The sequence below is a fragment of the Salminus brasiliensis genome, chromosome 11 (assembly GCF_030463535.1).
Source record: "Salminus brasiliensis chromosome 11, fSalBra1.hap2, whole genome shotgun sequence".
NCBI classification, from domain to species: Eukaryota; Metazoa; Chordata; class Actinopteri; order Characiformes; family Bryconidae; genus Salminus; species Salminus brasiliensis.
The window spans coordinates 24,099,288-24,116,761 of NC_132888.1; the positions used below are offsets into that span (position 1 = coordinate 24,099,288).

At 38.4% G+C, this 17,474-nt stretch overlaps 10 pseudogenes; all 10 read left to right on the forward strand.

Moving 5' to 3' along the window:
* Positions 1-14,231: 14,231 nt before the first annotated feature.
* Positions 14,232-14,350, forward strand: LOC140567323 (5S ribosomal RNA; annotated as a pseudogene).
* Positions 14,351-14,535: 185 nt separating this feature from the next.
* On the forward strand, positions 14,536-14,654 carry LOC140567193 (5S ribosomal RNA; annotated as a pseudogene).
* A 185-nt stretch (positions 14,655-14,839) lies between these two features.
* On the forward strand, positions 14,840-14,958 carry LOC140571640 (5S ribosomal RNA; annotated as a pseudogene).
* A 185-nt stretch (positions 14,959-15,143) lies between these two features.
* Positions 15,144-15,262, forward strand: LOC140567442 (5S ribosomal RNA; annotated as a pseudogene).
* Positions 15,263-15,447: 185 nt separating this feature from the next.
* On the forward strand, positions 15,448-15,566 carry LOC140568334 (5S ribosomal RNA; annotated as a pseudogene).
* Positions 15,567-15,751: 185 nt separating this feature from the next.
* LOC140567547 (5S ribosomal RNA) lies at positions 15,752-15,870 on the forward strand (annotated as a pseudogene).
* Positions 15,871-16,055: 185 nt separating this feature from the next.
* On the forward strand, positions 16,056-16,174 carry LOC140568300 (5S ribosomal RNA; annotated as a pseudogene).
* A 184-nt stretch (positions 16,175-16,358) lies between these two features.
* Positions 16,359-16,477, forward strand: LOC140567487 (5S ribosomal RNA; annotated as a pseudogene).
* Positions 16,478-16,662: 185 nt separating this feature from the next.
* Positions 16,663-16,781, forward strand: LOC140571835 (5S ribosomal RNA; annotated as a pseudogene).
* Positions 16,782-17,232: 451 nt separating this feature from the next.
* Positions 17,233-17,351, forward strand: LOC140570357 (5S ribosomal RNA; annotated as a pseudogene).
* The last annotated feature ends 123 nt before the right edge of the window (positions 17,352-17,474 follow it).

Sequence of the window (17,474 nt, forward strand, 5' to 3'; positions counted from 1 at the left end):
TTTTCAGGACACTGTGTACCCCATATTCTGAGTAATGGATTGGGCCAAAGATGTTCCTTCCGTTTTCAACTGTGTGTGGCTCGCTATCTATCTGTCCGCTAGTGTGTAACAGGTAGGTGATCTTTCAGTTTCTTTACATGTTTTGACTTTAGTTTTTGTCTTACAGGTTTTTAGGACACCATAAACCCCATATTCTGAATAATGGATTCGGCAAACGATGTTCCATCCATCTGAAACTGTGTGTGGCTCGCTTTCTATCTGTCCGCTAGTGTTTAACAGGTAGGTAATGTTTTTAGTTTCTATTCATGTTTTGACTTTATTTTTTGTCTTACAGGTTTTAAGGACACCATGAACACCATATTCCGAATAATGTATTCGTCCAACAGTGTTGCATCCATCTAAAACTGTGTGGCTCGCTTTCTATCTGTCCGCAATTGTGTAACAGGTCGATGTTCTTTCAGTTTCTATACATGATTTGACTTTATTTTTTGTCTAACAGGTTTTCAGGACACCATGAACACCATATTCCAAATACTGGATTCGGTCAACGATGTTCCATCCAACTGAAACTGTGTGTGGCTCACTCTCTATCTGTCCGCTAGTGTGTAACAGGTAGGTAATGATTCAGTTTCTTTGCATGTTTTGACTTTATTTTTTGTCTTACAGGTTTTCAGGTAACCAGAAACCCCATGTTCTGAATAATGGATTCGGCAAACGATGTTCCATACATCTGAAACTGTGTGTCGCTTTCTATCTGTCCGCAATTGTATAACACGTCGGTGATCTTTCAGTTTCTTTTCATGTTTTGACTTTAGTTTTTGTCTTACAGGTTTTCAGGTCACCATAAACCCCATATTCTGAATAATGGATTCGGCAAACGATGTTCCATACATCTGAAACTGTGTGTCTCGCTTTCTATCTGTCCGCAATTGTGAAACAGGTAGGTGATCTTTCAGTTTCTATACATGTTTTGACTTTATTTTTTGTCTTACAGGTTTTCAGGACACCATGAACCCCATATTCCGAATAATGTATTCGTCCAAGAGTGTTGCATCCATCTGAAACTGTGTGGCTCGCTTTCTATCTGTCCGCAATTGTATAACAGGTTGGTGATCTTTCAGTTTCTTTTCATGTTTTGACTTTAGTTTTTGTCTTACAGGTTTTCAGGTCACCATAAACCCCATATTCTGAATAATGGATTCGGCAAACGATGTTCCATACATCTGAAACTGTGTGTCTCGCTTTCTATCTGTCCGCAATTGTGAAACAGGTAGGTGATCTTTCAGTTTCTGTGCATGTTTTGACTTTATTTTTTGTCTTACAGGTTTTCAGGACACCATAAACACCATATTCTGAATAATGGATTCGGCCAACGATGTTCCATACATCTGAAACTGTGTGTGGCTCGCTTTCTATATGTCCTCTAGTGTGCAACAGTTAGGTGATGTTTCAGTTTCTATACATGTTTTGATTTTTTTTTTTCATCTTACAGGTTTTCAGGACACCATAAACCCCATGTTCTGAATATTGGATTCGGCAAACGATGTTCCACCCATCTGAAACTGTGTGTGGCTCGCTTTCTATCTGTCCGCTAGTGTGTATCAGGTTGGTAATGTTTCAGTTTCTTTACATGTTTTGATTTTATTTTTTGTCTTACCGGTTTTCAGGACACCATGAACACCATATTCCGATTAGTGGATTTGCCCAACAGTGTTGCATCCATCTGAAACTGCGTGGCTCGCTCTCTATCTGTCCGCTAGTTTGTAACAGGTAGGTAATGTTTTTAGTTTCTATTCATTTTTTGACTTTCTTTTTTGTCTTACAGGTTTTCAGGACACCATGAACACCATATTCCGAATAGTGAATTTGCCCAACAGTGTTGCATCCATCTGAAACTGTGTGTGACTCGCTTTCTATCTGTCCAATAGTTTGTAACAGGTCGGTGATCTTTCAGTTTCTTTGCATGTTTTGACTTTAGTTTTTGTCTTACAGGTTTTCAGGTCACCATAAACCCCATATTCTGAATAATGGATTCGGCAAACAATGTTCCATACATCTGAAACTGTGTGTCTCGCTTTCTATCTGTCCGCAATTGTGAAACAGGTAGGTGATCTTTTAGTTTCTGTACATGTTTTGACTTTATTTATTGTCTTACAGGTTTTCAGGTAACCATAAACCCCATATTCTGAATAATGGATTCGGCAAACAATGTTTCATACATCTGAAACTGTGTGTCTCGCTTTCTATCTGTCCGCTAGTGTGTAACAGGCAGGTAATGTTTCAGTTTCTGTGCATGTTTTGACTTTATTTTTTGTCTTACCGGTTTTCAGGACACCATGAACACCATATTCCGATTAGTGGATTTGCCCAACAGTGTTGCATCCATCTGAAACTGTGTGTGACTCGCTTTCTATCTGTCCAATAGTTTGTAACAGGTCAGTGTTCTTTCAATTTCTATACATGTTTTGACTTTATTTTTTGTTTTACAGGTTTTCAGGACACCGTTAACCCCATATTCCTAATAATGTATTCGTCCTACAGTGTTGCATCCATCTGAAACTGTGTGGCTCGCTTTCTATCTGTCCGCAATTGTGTAACAGGTCGGTGATCTTTCAGTTTCTATACATGTTTTGACTTAATTTTTTGTCTTACAGGTTTTCAGGGCACCAGTAACCCCATGTTCTGAATAATGGATTTGGCCAACGATGTTCCATCCATCTGAAACTGTGTGTGGCTCGCTTTCTGTCTGTCCGCTAGTGTGCAACAGGTCGGTGATCTTTCAATTTCTATACATGTTTTGACTTAATTTTTTGTCTTACAGGTTTTCAGGACACCATGAACACCATATTCCAAATACTGGATTCAGCCAACGATGTTCCATCCAACTGAAAATGTGTGTGGCTCGCTCTCTATCTGTCCGCTAGTGTGTAACAGGTAGGTAATGTTTCAGTTTCTTTGCATGTTTTGACTTTATTTTTTGTCTTACAGGTTTTCAGGTAACCATAAACCCCATTTTCTGAATAATGGATTCGGCAAACGATGTTCCATACATCTGTAACTGTGCTTCTCGCTTTCTATCTGTCCGCAATTGTGAAACAGGTAGGTGATCTTTCAGTTTCTATACATGTTTTGATTTTTTTTTTTTCGTCTTACAGGTTTTCAGGACACCATAAACCCCATGTTCTGAATATTGGATTCGGCAAACGATGTTCCACCCATCTGAAACTGTGTGTGGCTCGCTTTCTATCTGTCCGCTAGTGTGTATCAGGTAGGTAATGTTTCAGTTTCTTTACATGTTTTGATTTTATTTTTTGTCTTACCGGTTTTCAGGACACCATGAACACCATATTCCGATTAGTGGATTTGCCCAACAGTGTTGCATCCATCTGAAACTGTGTGTGACTCGCTTTCTATCTGTCCAACAGTTTGTAACAGGTCAGTGTTCTTTCAATTTCTATACATGTTTTGACTTAATTTTTTGTTTTACAGGTTTTCAGGACACCGTTAACCCCATATTCCTAATAATGTATTCGTCCTACAGTGTTGCATCCATCTGAAACTGTGTGGCTCGCTTTCTATTTGTCCGCAATTGTGTAACAGGTCGGTGATCTTTCAGTTTCTATACATGTTTTGACTTTATTTTTTGTCTTACAGGTTTTCAGGACACCATAAACACCATTTTCCGAATACTGGATTCGGCCAACGATGTTCCATTCAACTGACACTGTGTGTGGCTCGCTGTCTATCTGTCCGCTAGTGTGTAACAGGTAGGTAATGTTTCAGTTTCTTTACATGTTTTGACTTTATTTTTTGTCTTACAGGTTTCCAGGACACCATGAACCCCATATTCTGAATAATGGATTCGGCAAACGATGTTCCATACATCTGAAACTGTGTGTCTCGCTTTCTATCTGTCCGCAATTGTGAAACAGGTAGGTGATCTTTCAGTTTCTGTGCATGTTTTGACTTTATTTTTTGTCTTACAGGTTTTCAGGACACCATAAACACCATATTCTGAATAATGGATTCGGCAAACGATGTTCCATACATCTGAAACTGTGTGTGGCTCGCTTTCTATATGTCCTCTAGTGTGCAACAGTTAGGTGATGTTTCAGTTTCTATACATGTTTTGATTTTTTTTTTTCATCTTACAGGTTTTCAGGACACCATAAACCCCATGTTCTGAATATTGGATTCGGCAAACGATGTTCCACCCATCTGAAACTGTGTGTGGCTCGCTTTCTATCTGTCCGCTAGTGTGTATCAGGTTGGTAATGTTTCAGTTTCTTTACATGTTTTGATTTTATTTTTTGTCTTACCGGTTTTCAGGACACCATGAACACCATATTCCGATTAGTGGATTTGCCCAACAGTGTTGCATCCATCTGAAACTGCGTGGCTCGCTCTCTATCTGTCCGCTAGTTTGTAACAGGTAGGTAATGTTTTTAGTTTCTATTCATTTTTTGACTTTCTTTTTTGTCTTACAGGTTTTCAGGACACCATGAACACCATATTCCGAATAGTGAATTTGCCCAACAGTGTTGCATCCATCTGAAACTGTGTGTGACTCGCTTTCTATCTGTCCAATAGTTTGTAACAGGTCGGTGATCTTTCAGTTTCTTTGCATGTTTTGACTTTAGTTTTTGTCTTACAGGTTTTCAGGTCACCATAAACCCCATATTCTGAATAATGGATTCGGCAAACAATGTTCCATACATCTGAAACTGTGTGTCTCGCTTTCTATCTGTCCGCAATTGTGAAACAGGTAGGTGATCTTTTAGTTTCTGTACATGTTTTGACTTTATTTATTGTCTTACAGGTTTTCAGGTAACCATAAACCCCATATTCTGAATAATGGATTCGGCAAACAATGTTTCATACATCTGAAACTGTGTGTCTCGCTTTCTATCTGTCCGCTAGTGTGTAACAGGCAGGTAATGTTTCAGTTTCTGTGCATGTTTTGACTTTATTTTTTGTCTTACCGGTTTTCAGGACACCATGAACACCATATTCCGATTAGTGGATTTGCCCAACAGTGTTGCATCCATCTGAAACTGTGTGTGACTCGCTTTCTATCTGTCCAATAGTTTGTAACAGGTCAGTGTTCTTTCAATTTCTATACATGTTTTGACTTTATTTTTTGTTTTACAGGTTTTCAGGACACCGTTAACCCCATATTCCTAATAATGTATTCGTCCTACAGTGTTGCATCCATCTGAAACTGTGTGGCTCGCTTTCTATCTGTCCGCAATTGTGTAACAGGTCGGTGATCTTTCAGTTTCTATACATGTTTTGACTTAATTTTTTGTCTTACAGGTTTTCAGGGCACCAGTAACCCCATGTTCTGAATAATGGATTTGGCCAAAGATGTTCCATCCATCTGAAACTGTGTGTGGCTCGCTTTCTGTCTGTCCGCTAGTGTGCAACAGGTCGGTGATCTTTCAATTTCTATACATGTTTTGACTTAATTTTTTGTCTTACAGGTTTTCAGGACACCATGAACACCATATTCCAAATACTGGATTCAGCCAACGATGTTCCATCCAACTGAAAATGTGTGTGGCTCGCTCTCTATCTGTCCGCTAGTGTGTAACAGGTAGGTAATGTTTCAGTTTCTTTGCATGTTTTGACTTTATTTTTTGTCTTACAGGTTTTCAGGTAACCATAAACCCCATTTTCTGAATAATGGATTCGGCAAACGATGTTCCATACATCTGTAACTGTGCTTCTCGCTTTCTATCTGTCCGCAATTGTGAAACAGGTAGGTGATCTTTCAGTTTCTATACATGTTTTGATTTTTTTTTTTTCGTCTTACAGGTTTTCAGGACACCATAAACCCCATGTTCTGAATATTGGATTCGGCAAACGATGTTCCACCCATCTGAAACTGTGTGTGGCTCGCTTTCTATCTGTCCGCTAGTGTGTATCAGGTAGGTAATGTTTCAGTTTCTTTACATGTTTTGATTTTATTTTTTGTCTTACCGGTTTTCAGGACACCATGAACACCATATTCCGATTAGTGGATTTGCCCAACAGTGTTGCATCCATCTGAAACTGTGTGTGACTCGCTTTCTATCTGTCCAACAGTTTGTAACAGGTCAGTGTTCTTTCAATTTCTATACATGTTTTGACTTAATTTTTTGTTTTACAGGTTTTCAGGACACCGTTAACCCCATATTCCTAATAATGTATTCGTCCTACAGTGTTGCATCCATCTGAAACTGTGTGGCTCGCTTTCTATTTGTCCGCAATTGTGTAACAGGTCGGTGATCTTTCAGTTTCTATACATGTTTTGACTTTATTTTTTGTCTTACAGGTTTTCAGGACACCATAAACACCATTTTCCGAATACTGGATTCGGCCAACGATGTTCCATTCAACTGACACTGTGTGTGGCTCGCTGTCTATCTGTCCGCTAGTGTGTAACAGGTAGGTAATGTTTCAGTTTCTTTACATGTTTTGACTTTATTTTTTGTCTTACAGGTTTCCAGGACACCATGAACCCCATATTCTGAATAATGGATTCGGCAAACGATGTTCCATACATCTGAAACTGTGTGTCTCGCTTTCTATCTGTCCGCAATTGTGAAACAGGTAGGTGATCTTTCAGTTTCTGTGCATGTTTTGACTTTATTTTTTGTCTTACAGGTTTTCAGGACACCATAAACACCATATTCTGAATAATGGATTCGGCAAACGATGTTCCATACATCTGAAACTGTGTGTGGCTCGCTTTCTATATGTCCTCTAGTGTGCAACAGTTAGGTGATGTTTCAGTTTCTATACATGTTTTGATTTTTTTTTTTCATCTTACAGGTTTTCAGGACACCATAAACCCCATGTTCTGAATATTGGATTCGGCAAACGATGTTCCACCCATCTGAAACTGTGTGTGGCTCGCTTTCTATCTGTCCGCTAGTGTGTATCAGGTTGGTAATGTTTCAGTTTCTTTACATGTTTTGATTTTATTTTTTGTCTTACCGGTTTTCAGGACACCATGAACACCATATTCCGATTAGTGGATTTGCCCAACAGTGTTGCATCCATCTGAAACTGCGTGGCTCGCTCTCTATCTGTCCGCTAGTTTGTAACAGGTAGGTAATGTTTTTAGTTTCTATTCATTTTTTGACTTTCTTTTTTGTCTTACAGGTTTTCAGGACACCATGAACACCATATTCCGAATAGTGAATTTGCCCAACAGTGTTGCATCCATCTGAAACTGTGTGTGACTCGCTTTCTATCTGTCCAATAGTTTGTAACAGGTCGGTGATCTTTCAGTTTCTTTGCATGTTTTGACTTTATTTATTGTCTTACAGGTTTTCAGGTAACCATAAACCCCATATTCTGAATAATGGATTCGGCAAACAATGTTTCATACATCTGAAACTGTGTGTCTCGCTTTCTATCTGTCCGCAATTGTGAAACAGGTAGGTGATCTTTCAGTTTCTATACATGTTTTGATTTTTTTTTTTTCGTCTTACAGGTTTTCAGGACACCATAAACCCCATGTTCTGAATATTGGATTCGGCAAACGATGTTCCACCCATCTGAAACTGTGTGTGGCTCGCTTTCTATCTGTCCGCTAGTGTGTATCAGGTAGGTAATGTTTCAGTTTCTTTACATGTTTTGATTTTATTTTTTGTCTTACCGGTTTTCAGGACACCATGAACACCATATTCCGATTAGTGGATTTGCCCAACAGTGTTGCATCCATCTGAAACTGTGTGTGACTCGCTTTCTATCTGTCCAACAGTTTGTAACAGGTCAGTGTTCTTTCAATTTCTATACATGTTTTGACTTTATTTTTTGTTTTACAGGTTTTCAGGACACCGTTAACCCCATATTCCTAATAATGTATTCGTCCTACAGTGTTGCATCCATCTGAAACTGTGTGGCTCTCTTTCTATCTGTCTGCTAGTGTGTAACAGGTAGGTGATTTTTCAGTTTCTGTGCATGTTTTGACTTTATTTTTTGTCTTACACGTTTTCAGGACACCATGAACATCATATTCCGAATAGTGGATTCCTCTAACAGTGTTGCATCCATCTAAAACTGTGTGTGGCTCGCTTTCTATCTGTCCGCTAGTGTGTAAAAGGTAGGCGATGATTCAATTTTTATGCATGATTTGACTTTATTTTTGTCTTACAAGTATTCAGGACACCGTTAACCCCATATTCCGAATAATGGATTCGTCCAACAGTGCTGCATCCATCTGAAACTGTGTGTGACTCGCTTTCTATCTGTCCGCAATTATGTAACAGGTCTGTGATCTTTCAATTTCTATACATGTTTTGACTTTATTTTTTGTCTTACAGGTTTTCAGAACACCATGAACACCATATTCTGAATAGTGGATTTGCCCAACAGTGTTGCATCCATCTGAAACTGTGTGTGACTCGCTTTCTATCTGTCCAAGAGTTTGTAACAGGTCGGTGATCTTTCAATTTCTATACATGTTTTGACTTTTTTTTGTCTTACAGGTTTTCAGGACACCATGAACACCATATTCCAAATACTGGTTTCGGCCAACAATGTTCCATCCATCTGGAACTGTGTGTGGCTCGCTTTCTATGTGTCCGCTAGTGTTTAACAGGTAGGTAATGTTTCAGTTTCTTTGCATGTTTTGATTTTATTTTTTGTCTTACAGGTTTTCAGGACACCATGAACACCATATTCCGAATAGTTTATTTGCCCAACAGTGTTGCATCCATCTGAAACTGTGTTTGCCTCGCTTTATATCTGTCCGTTATTGTTTAACAGGTAGGTGATATTTCAGTTTCTATACATGTTTTGAGTTTATTTTTTGTCTTGCAGGTTTTCAGGACACCGTTAACCCCATATTCCTAATAATGGATTCATCCAACAGTGTTGCATCCATCTGAAACTGTGTGGCTCGCTTTCTATCTGTCCACAATTGTGTAACAGGTAGGTGATCTTTCAATTTCTATATATGTTTTGACTTTATTTTTTGTCTTACAGGTTTTCAGGACACAGTGAACCCCATATTCTGAATAATGGATTCGGCCAAAAATGTTCCATCCATCTGAAACTATGTGTGGCTCGCCTTCTATCTGTCCGCTAGTGTGTAACAGGTAGGTGATGTTTCAGTTTTTATACATGATTTGACTTTATTTTTTGTCTTACAGGTTTTCAGGACACCATGAACACCATATTCCGAATAGTTTATTTGCCCAACAGTGTTCCATCCAACTGAAACTGTGTGTGGCTCGCTCTCTATCTGTCCGCTAGTATGTAACAGGTAGGTAATGTTTCAGTTTCTTTGCACGTTTTGATTTTATCTTTTTGTCTTACAGGTTTTCAAGACACCATTAACCCCATATTCTGAATAATGGATTCGGCAAATGATGTTCCATACATCTGAAACTGTGTTGTTTCTCTTTCTGTCTGTCCGCTAGTGTGCAACAGGTAGGTGATGTTTCAGTTTCTATACATGTTTTGACTTTATTTTTTGTCTTACAGGTTTTAAGGACACCATGAACACCATATTCTGAATAGTGGATTTACCCAACATTGTTGCATCCATCTGAAACTGTGTGGCTCGCTTTCTATCTGTCCACAATTGTGTAACAGGTCGGTGATCTTTCAGTTTCTATACATGATTTGACTTTATTTTTTGTCTTACAGGTTTTCAGGACACCATAAACGCATATTCTGAATAATGGATTCGGCAAATGATGTTCTATCCATCTGAAACTGTGTGTGGCTCGCTTTTTATTTGTCTGCTAGTGTGTAACAGGTAGGTGATTTTTCAGTTTCTGTGCATGTTTTGACTTTATTTTTTGTCTTACACGTTTTCAGGACACCATGAACACCATATTCCGAATTGTGGATTCCTACAACAGTGTTGCATCCATCGAAAACTGTGTGTGGCTCGCTTTCTATCTGTCCGCTAGTGTGTAACAGGTAGGTAATGTTTCAGTTTCTTTACATGTTTTGAGTATATTTTTTGTCTTGCAGGTTTTCAGGACACCGTTAACCCCATATTCCTAATAATGTATTCGTCCAACAGTGTTGCATCCATCTAAAACTGTGTGGCTCACTTTCTATCTTTCTGCAATTGTGTAACAGGTCGGTGATCTTTCAGTTTCTGTAGATGTTTTGACTATATTTTTTGTCTTACAGGTTTTCTGGACACCATGAACACCATATTCCGAATAGTGGATTCCTCCAACAGTGTTGCATCCATCTGAAACTTTGTGTGGCTCGCTTTCTATCTGTCCGCTAGTGTGTAACAGGTAGGTAATGTTTCAGTTTCTTTACATGTTTTGACTTAATTTTTTGTCTTGCAGTTTTTCAGGACACCATTAACCCCATATTCCGAATAATGGATTTGCCCAGCAGCGTTGCATCCATCTGAAACTGTGTGGCTCGCTTTCTATCTATCTGCAATTGTGTAACAGGTAGGTGATCTTTCAGTTTCAGTAACGGCCTTGATTTTTTTTTTTTGTCTTACAGGTTTTTAGGACACCATAAACCCTATATTCTGAATAATGGATTCGGCAAACGATGTTCCATCCATCTGAAACTGTGTGTGGCTCGCTTTCTATCTGTCCGCTAGTGTGTAACAGGTAGGTGATGTTTCAGTTTCTGTGCATGTTTTGATTTTATTTTTTGTCTTATAGGTTTTTAGGACACCATAAACCCTATATTCTGAATAATGGATTCGGCAAACGATGTTCCATCCATCTGAAACTGTGTGTGGCTCGCTTTCTATCTGTCCGCTAGTGTGTAACAGGTAGGTAATGTTTCAGTTTCTTTACATGTTTTTACTTTATTTTTTGTCTTACAGGTTTTCAGGACACCATGAACACCATATTCCGAATAGTGGATTCGTCCAACAGTGTTGCATCCATCTGAAACTGTATTTGCCTCGCTTTGTATCTGTCCACTATTGTGTAACAGGTAGGTGATGTTTCAGTTTCTATACATGTTTGGATTTTATTTTTTATCTTACAGGTTTTCAGGGCACCAGTAACCCCATGTTCTGAATAATGGATTTGGCCAAAGATGTTCCATCCATCTGAAACTGTGTGTGGCTCGCCTTCTATCTGTCCGCTAGTGTGTAACAGGTGGGTAATGTTTCAGTTTCTTTGCATGTTTTGATTTTATCTTTTTGTCTTACAGGTTTTCAGAACACCATGAACACCATATTCTGAATAGTGGATTTGCCCAACAGTGTTGCATCCATCTGAAACTGTGTGTGACTCGTTTTCTATATGTCCAATAGTTTGTAACAGGTCGGTGATCTTTCAATTTCTATACTTGTTTTGACTTTTTTTTGTCTTACAGGTTTTCAGGACACCATGAACACCATATTCCAAATACTGGTTTCGGCCAACGATGTTCCATCCAACTGAAACTGTGTGTGGCTCGCTCTCTATCTGTCCGCTAGTGTGTAACAGGTAGGTAATGTTTCAGTTTCTTTGCATGTTTTGATTTTATTTTTTGTCTTACGGGTTTTCAGGACACCATTAACCCCATATTCTAAATAATGGATTAGGCAAACGATGTTCCATAAATCTGAAGCTGTGTGTCACGATTTCTATCTGTCCGCAATTGTGAAACAGGTAGGTGATCTTTCAGTTTCTATACATGTTTTGAGTTTATTTTTTGTCTTGCAGGTTTTCAGGACACCATTAACCCCATATTCCTAATTATGGATTCATCCAACAGTGTTGCATCCATCTGAAACTGTGTGGCTCACTTTCTATCTGTCCACAACTGTGTAACAGGTAGGTGATCTTTCAATTTCTATATATGTTTTGACTTTATTTTTTGTCTTGCAGGTTTTCAGGACAGAGTGAACCCCATATTCTGAATAATGGATTTGGCCAAAAATGTTCCATCCATCTGAAACTATTTGTGGCTCGCTTTCTATATGTCCGCTCGTGTGTAACAGGTAGGTGTTGTTTCAGTTTCTTTGCATGTTTTGACTTTATTTTTTGTCTTACAGGTTTTTAGGACACCATGAACACCATATTCTGAATAATGGATTCGGCAAACGATGTTCCATACATCTGAAACTGTGTTGTTTCGCTTTCTGTCTGTCCGCTAGTGTGCAACAGGTAGGTGATGTTTCAGTTTCTATACATGTTTTGACTTTATTTTTTGTCTTACAAGTTTTAAGGACACCATGAACAGTATATTCTGAATAGTGGATTTACCCAACATTGTTGCATCCATCTGAAACTGTGTGGCTCGCTTTCTATCTGTCCACAATTGTGTAACAGGTCGGTGATCTTTCAGTTTCTATACATTATTTGACTTTATTTTTTGTCTTACAGGTTTTCAGGACACCATAAACCGCATATTCTGAATAATGGATTCGGCAAACGATGTTCTATCCATCTGAAACTGTGTGTGGCTCTCTTTCTATCTGTCTGCTAGTGTGTAACAGGTAGGTGATTTTTCAGTTTCTGTGCATGTTTTGACTTTATTTTTTGTCTTACACGTTTTCAGGACACCTTGAACACCATATTCCGAATTGTGGATTCCTACAACAGTGTTGCATCCATCTAAAACTGTGTGTGGCTCGCTTTCTATCTGTCCACTAGTGTGAAACAGGTAGGCGATGTTTCAATTTTTATACATGATTTGACTTTATTTTTGTCTTACAAGTTTTCAGGACACCGTTAACCCCATATTCCGAATAATGGATTCGTCCAACAGTGCTGCATCTATCTGAAACTGTGTTTGCCTCGCTTTCTATCTGTCCGCTATTGTGTAACAGGTAGGTGATGTTTCAGTTTCTATACATGTTTTGAGTTTATTTTTTGTCTTGCAGGTTTTCAGGACACCGTTAACCCCATATTCCTAATAATGTATTCGTCCAATAGTGTTGCATCCATCTAAAACTGTGTGGCTCACTTTCTATCTGTCTGCAATTGTGTAACAGGTCGGTGATCTTTCAGTTTCTGTAGATGTTTTGACTTTATTTTTTGTCTTACAGGTTTTCTGGACACCATGAACACCATATTCCGAATAGTGGATTCCTCCAACAGTCTTGCATTCATCTGAAACTTTGTGTGGCTCGCTTTCTATCTGTCTGCTAGTATTTAACAGGTAGGTAATGTTTCAGTTTCTTTACATGTTTTGACTTAATTTTTTGTCTTGCAGTTTTTCAGGACAACATTAACCCCATATTCCGAATAATGGATTTGCCCAGCAGTGTTGCATCCATCTGAAACTGTGTGGCTCGCTTTCTATCTGTCCGCTAGTGTGTAACAATTCGGTGATCTTTCAGTTTCTGTACATGTTTTGACTTTTCTTTTTGTCTTACAGGTTTTTGTCTATTGTGTAACAGGTTACAGATGTTTCAGTTTTTGTTGTGTAACAGATGTTTCAGTTTCTATACATGTTTTGATTTTATTTTTTGTCTTACAGGTTTTCAGGACACCACTAACCCCATATTCCGAATAGTGGATTTGCCCAACAGTGTTGCATCCATCTGAAACTGTGTGTGGCTCGTTTTCTATCTGTCTGCTAGTGTGTAAGAGGTAGATGATGTTTCAGTTTCTGTACATGTTTTGACTTTATTTTTTGTCTTACAGGTTTTTAGGACACCATGAACACCATATTCCGAATAGTTTATTTGCCCAACAGTAATGCATCCATCTGAAACTGTGTTTGCCTCGCTTTCTATCTGTCCACTAGTGATTAACAGGTAGGTGATGTTTCAGTTTCTATTCATGTTTTGAATTTATTTTTTGTCTTACAGGTTTTCAGGACACCATAAACCCGATATTCGGAATAATAATAATGGATGTTCCATCCGTTTTCATCTGCGTGTGACTCGCTTTCTATCTGTCCACTAGTGTGTAACAGGTAGGTGATCTTTCATTTTCTATACATATTTTGACTTTATTTTTTGTCTTACAGGTTTGCAGGACACAGTGAACCCCATATTCTGAAAAATGAATTCGGCCAAAGATGTTCCAATCCATCTGAAACTGTGTGTGGCTCGCTTTCTATCTGTCCGCTAGTGTGTAACAGGTAGGAAATGTTTCAGTTTCTATACATGTTTTGACTTTATTTTTTGTCGTACAGGTTTTCAGGACACCATGAACACCATATTCCGAATAGTGGATTTGTATTTGAAACTCTTTTGTGTTGTAAATGTTGATGTGTTGAAATGGAATGCTTTTTCTTGGTTTTGAACAAATATGGTCTTAGCTATGACATTTGAATCCTCTAGTTTGCAAGGTTCTTCTGCTTACGGCCATTTCACCCTTAGAACGTCTGATCTCGTCTGATATCAGCAGCTACCTAGGGTTGGGCCTGGTTAGTACTTGAATGGGAGACTGTCTGGGAATACCAGGTGTTGTAAGCTTTTCCAATCCTGCAAACAATTAAAGCTTACATTTCCATGTTATTTACATCTTTTACACAAATTTGTAGTTGAAACTCTTTTGTGTTGTAAATGTTGATGTGTTGAAATGGAATGCTTTTTCTTGGTTTTGAACAAATATGGTCTTTGCTATGAAATTTGAATCCTCTAGTTTGCAAGGTTCTTCTGCTTACGGCCATTCCACCCTTAGATTGCCTGATCTTGTCTGATCTCAGAAGCTACCTAGAGTTGGGCCTGGTTAGTACTTGAATGGGAGACTGTCTGGGAATACCAGGTGTTGTAAGCTTTTCCAGTCCTGCAAACAATTAAAGCTTACATTTCCATGTTATTTACATCTTTTGCACAAATTTGTATTTGAAACTCTTTTGTGTTGTAAATGTTGATGTGTTGAAATGGAATGCTTTTTCTTGGTTTTGAACAAATATGCTCTTAGCTATGAAATTTAAATCCTCTAGTTTGCAAGGTTCTTCTGCTTACGGCCATTCCACACTTAGATTGCCTGATCTCGTCTGATCTCAGAAGATACCTAGGGTTGGGCCTGGTTAGTACTTGAATGGGAGACTGTCTGGGAATACCAGGTGTTGTAAGCTTTTCCAATCCTGCAAACAATTAAAGCTTACATTTCCATGTTATTTACATCTTTTACACAAATTTGTAGTTGAAACTCTTTTGTGTTGTAAATGTTGATGTGTTGAAATGGAATGCTTTTTCTTGGTTTTGAACAAATATGGTCTTTGCTATGAAATTTGAATCCTCTAGTTTGCAAGGTTCTTCTGCTTACGGCCATTCCACCCTTAGATTGCCTGATCTTGTCTGATCTCAGAAGCTACCTAGAGTTGGGCCTGGTTAGTACTTTAATGGGAGACTGTCTGGGAATACCAGGTGTTGTAAGCTTTTCCAATCCTGCAAACATTTAAAGCTTACATTTCCATGTTATTTACATCTTTTGCACAAATTTGTAGTTGAAACTCTTTTGTGTTGTAAATGTTGATGTGTTGAAATGGAATGCTTTTTCTTGGTTTTGAACAAATATGGTCTTAGCTATGAAATTTGAATCCTCTAGTTTGCAAGGTTCTTCTGCTTACGGCCATTCCACCCTTAGAACGCCTGATCTCGTCTGTTCTCAGAAGCTACCTAGGGTTGGGACTGGTTAGTAGTTGAATGGAAGGCTGTCTGGGAATACCAGGTGTTGTAAGCTTTTCCAATCCTGCAAACAATTAAAGCTTACATTTCCATGTTATTTACATCTTTTGCACAAATTTGTAGTTGAAACTCTTTTGTGTTGTAAATGTTGATGTGTTGAAATGGAATGCATTTTCTTGGTTTTGAACAAATATGGTCTTAGCTATGAAATTTGAATCCTCTAGTTTGCCAGCTTCTTCTGCTTACGGCCATTCCACCCTTAGAACGCCTCATCTCGTCTGATCTCAAAAGCTACTTAGGGTTGGGCCTGGTTAGTAGTTGAATGGGAGACTGTCTGGGAATACCAGGTGTTGTAAGCTTTTCCAATCCTGCAAACAATTAAAGCTTACATTTCCATGTTATTTACATCTTTTGCACAAATTTGTAGTTTAAACTCTTTTGTGTTGTAAATGTTGATGTGTTGAAATGGAATGATTTTTCTTGGTTTTGTACAAACATGCTCTTAGTTATGAAATTTGAATCCTCTAGTTTGCAAGGTTCTTCTGCTTACGGCCATTCCACCCTTAGAACGCCTGATCTCGTCTCATCTCAGACGCTACCTAGAGTTGGGCCTGGTTAGTACTTGAATGGGAGACTGTCTGGGAATACCGGGTGATGTAAGCTTTTCCAATCCTGCAAACAATTAAAGCTTACATTTCCATTTTTTTTCATCTTTTGCACAAATTTGTATTTGAAACTCTTTTGTGTTGTAAATGTTGATGTGTTGAAATGGAATGCTTTTTCTTGATTTTGAACAAATATGGTCTTAGCTATGAAATTTGAATCCTCTAGTTTGCAAGGTTCTTCTGCTTGCAGCCATTCCAACTTTAGAACGCCTGATCTCGTCTGATCTCAGAAGCTACCTAGGGTTGGGCCTGGTTAGTACTTGAATGGGAGACTGTCTGGGAATACCAGGTTTTGTAAGCTTTTTCAATCCTGCAAACAATTAAAGCTTACATTTCCATGTTATTTACATCTTTTGCACAAATTTGTATTTGAAACTCTTTTGTGTTGTAAATGTTGATGTGTTGAAATGGAATGCTTTTTCTTGGTTTTGAACAAATATGGTCTTAGCTATGAAATTTGAATCATCTAGTTTGCAAGGTTCTTCTGCTTACGGCCGTTCCACCCTTAGAACGCCTGATCTCATCTGATCTCAGAAGCTACCTAGAGTTGGGCCTGGTTAGTACTTGAATGGGAGACTGTCTGGGAATACCAGGTGTTGTAAGCTTTTCCAATCCTGCAAACAATTAAAGCTTACATTTCCATGTTATTTACATCTTTTACACAAATTTGTAGTTGAAACTCTTTTGTGTTGTAAATGTTGATGTGTTGAAATGGAATGCTTTTTCTTGGTTTTGAACAAATATGGTCTTCTGCTTACGGCCATTCCACCCTCAGAACGCCTCATGTCGTCTGATCTCAGAAGCTACCTAGGCTTTGGCCTGGTTAGTAGTTGAATGGGAGACTGTGTGGGAATACCAGGTGTTGTAAGCTTTTCCAATTCTGCAAACAATTAAAGCTTACATTTCCATGTTATTTACATCTTTTGCACAAATTAGTAGTTTAAACTCTTTTGTGTTGTAAATGTTGATGTGTTGAAATGGAATGCATTTTCTTGGTTTTGAACAAATATGGTTTTATCTATGAAATTTGAATCCTCTAGTTTGCAAGGTTCTTCTGCTTACGGCCATTCCACCCTTAGAACGCCTGATCTCATCTGATCTCAGAAGCTACCTAGAGTTGGGCCTGGTTAGTACTTTAATGGGAGACTGTCTGGGAATACCAGGTGTTGTAAGCTTTTCCAATCCTGCAAACAATTAAAGCTTACATTTCCATGTTATTTACATCTTTTGCACAAATTTGTAGTTGAAACTCTTTTGTCTTGTAAATGTTGATGTGTTGAAATGGAATGCTTTTTCTT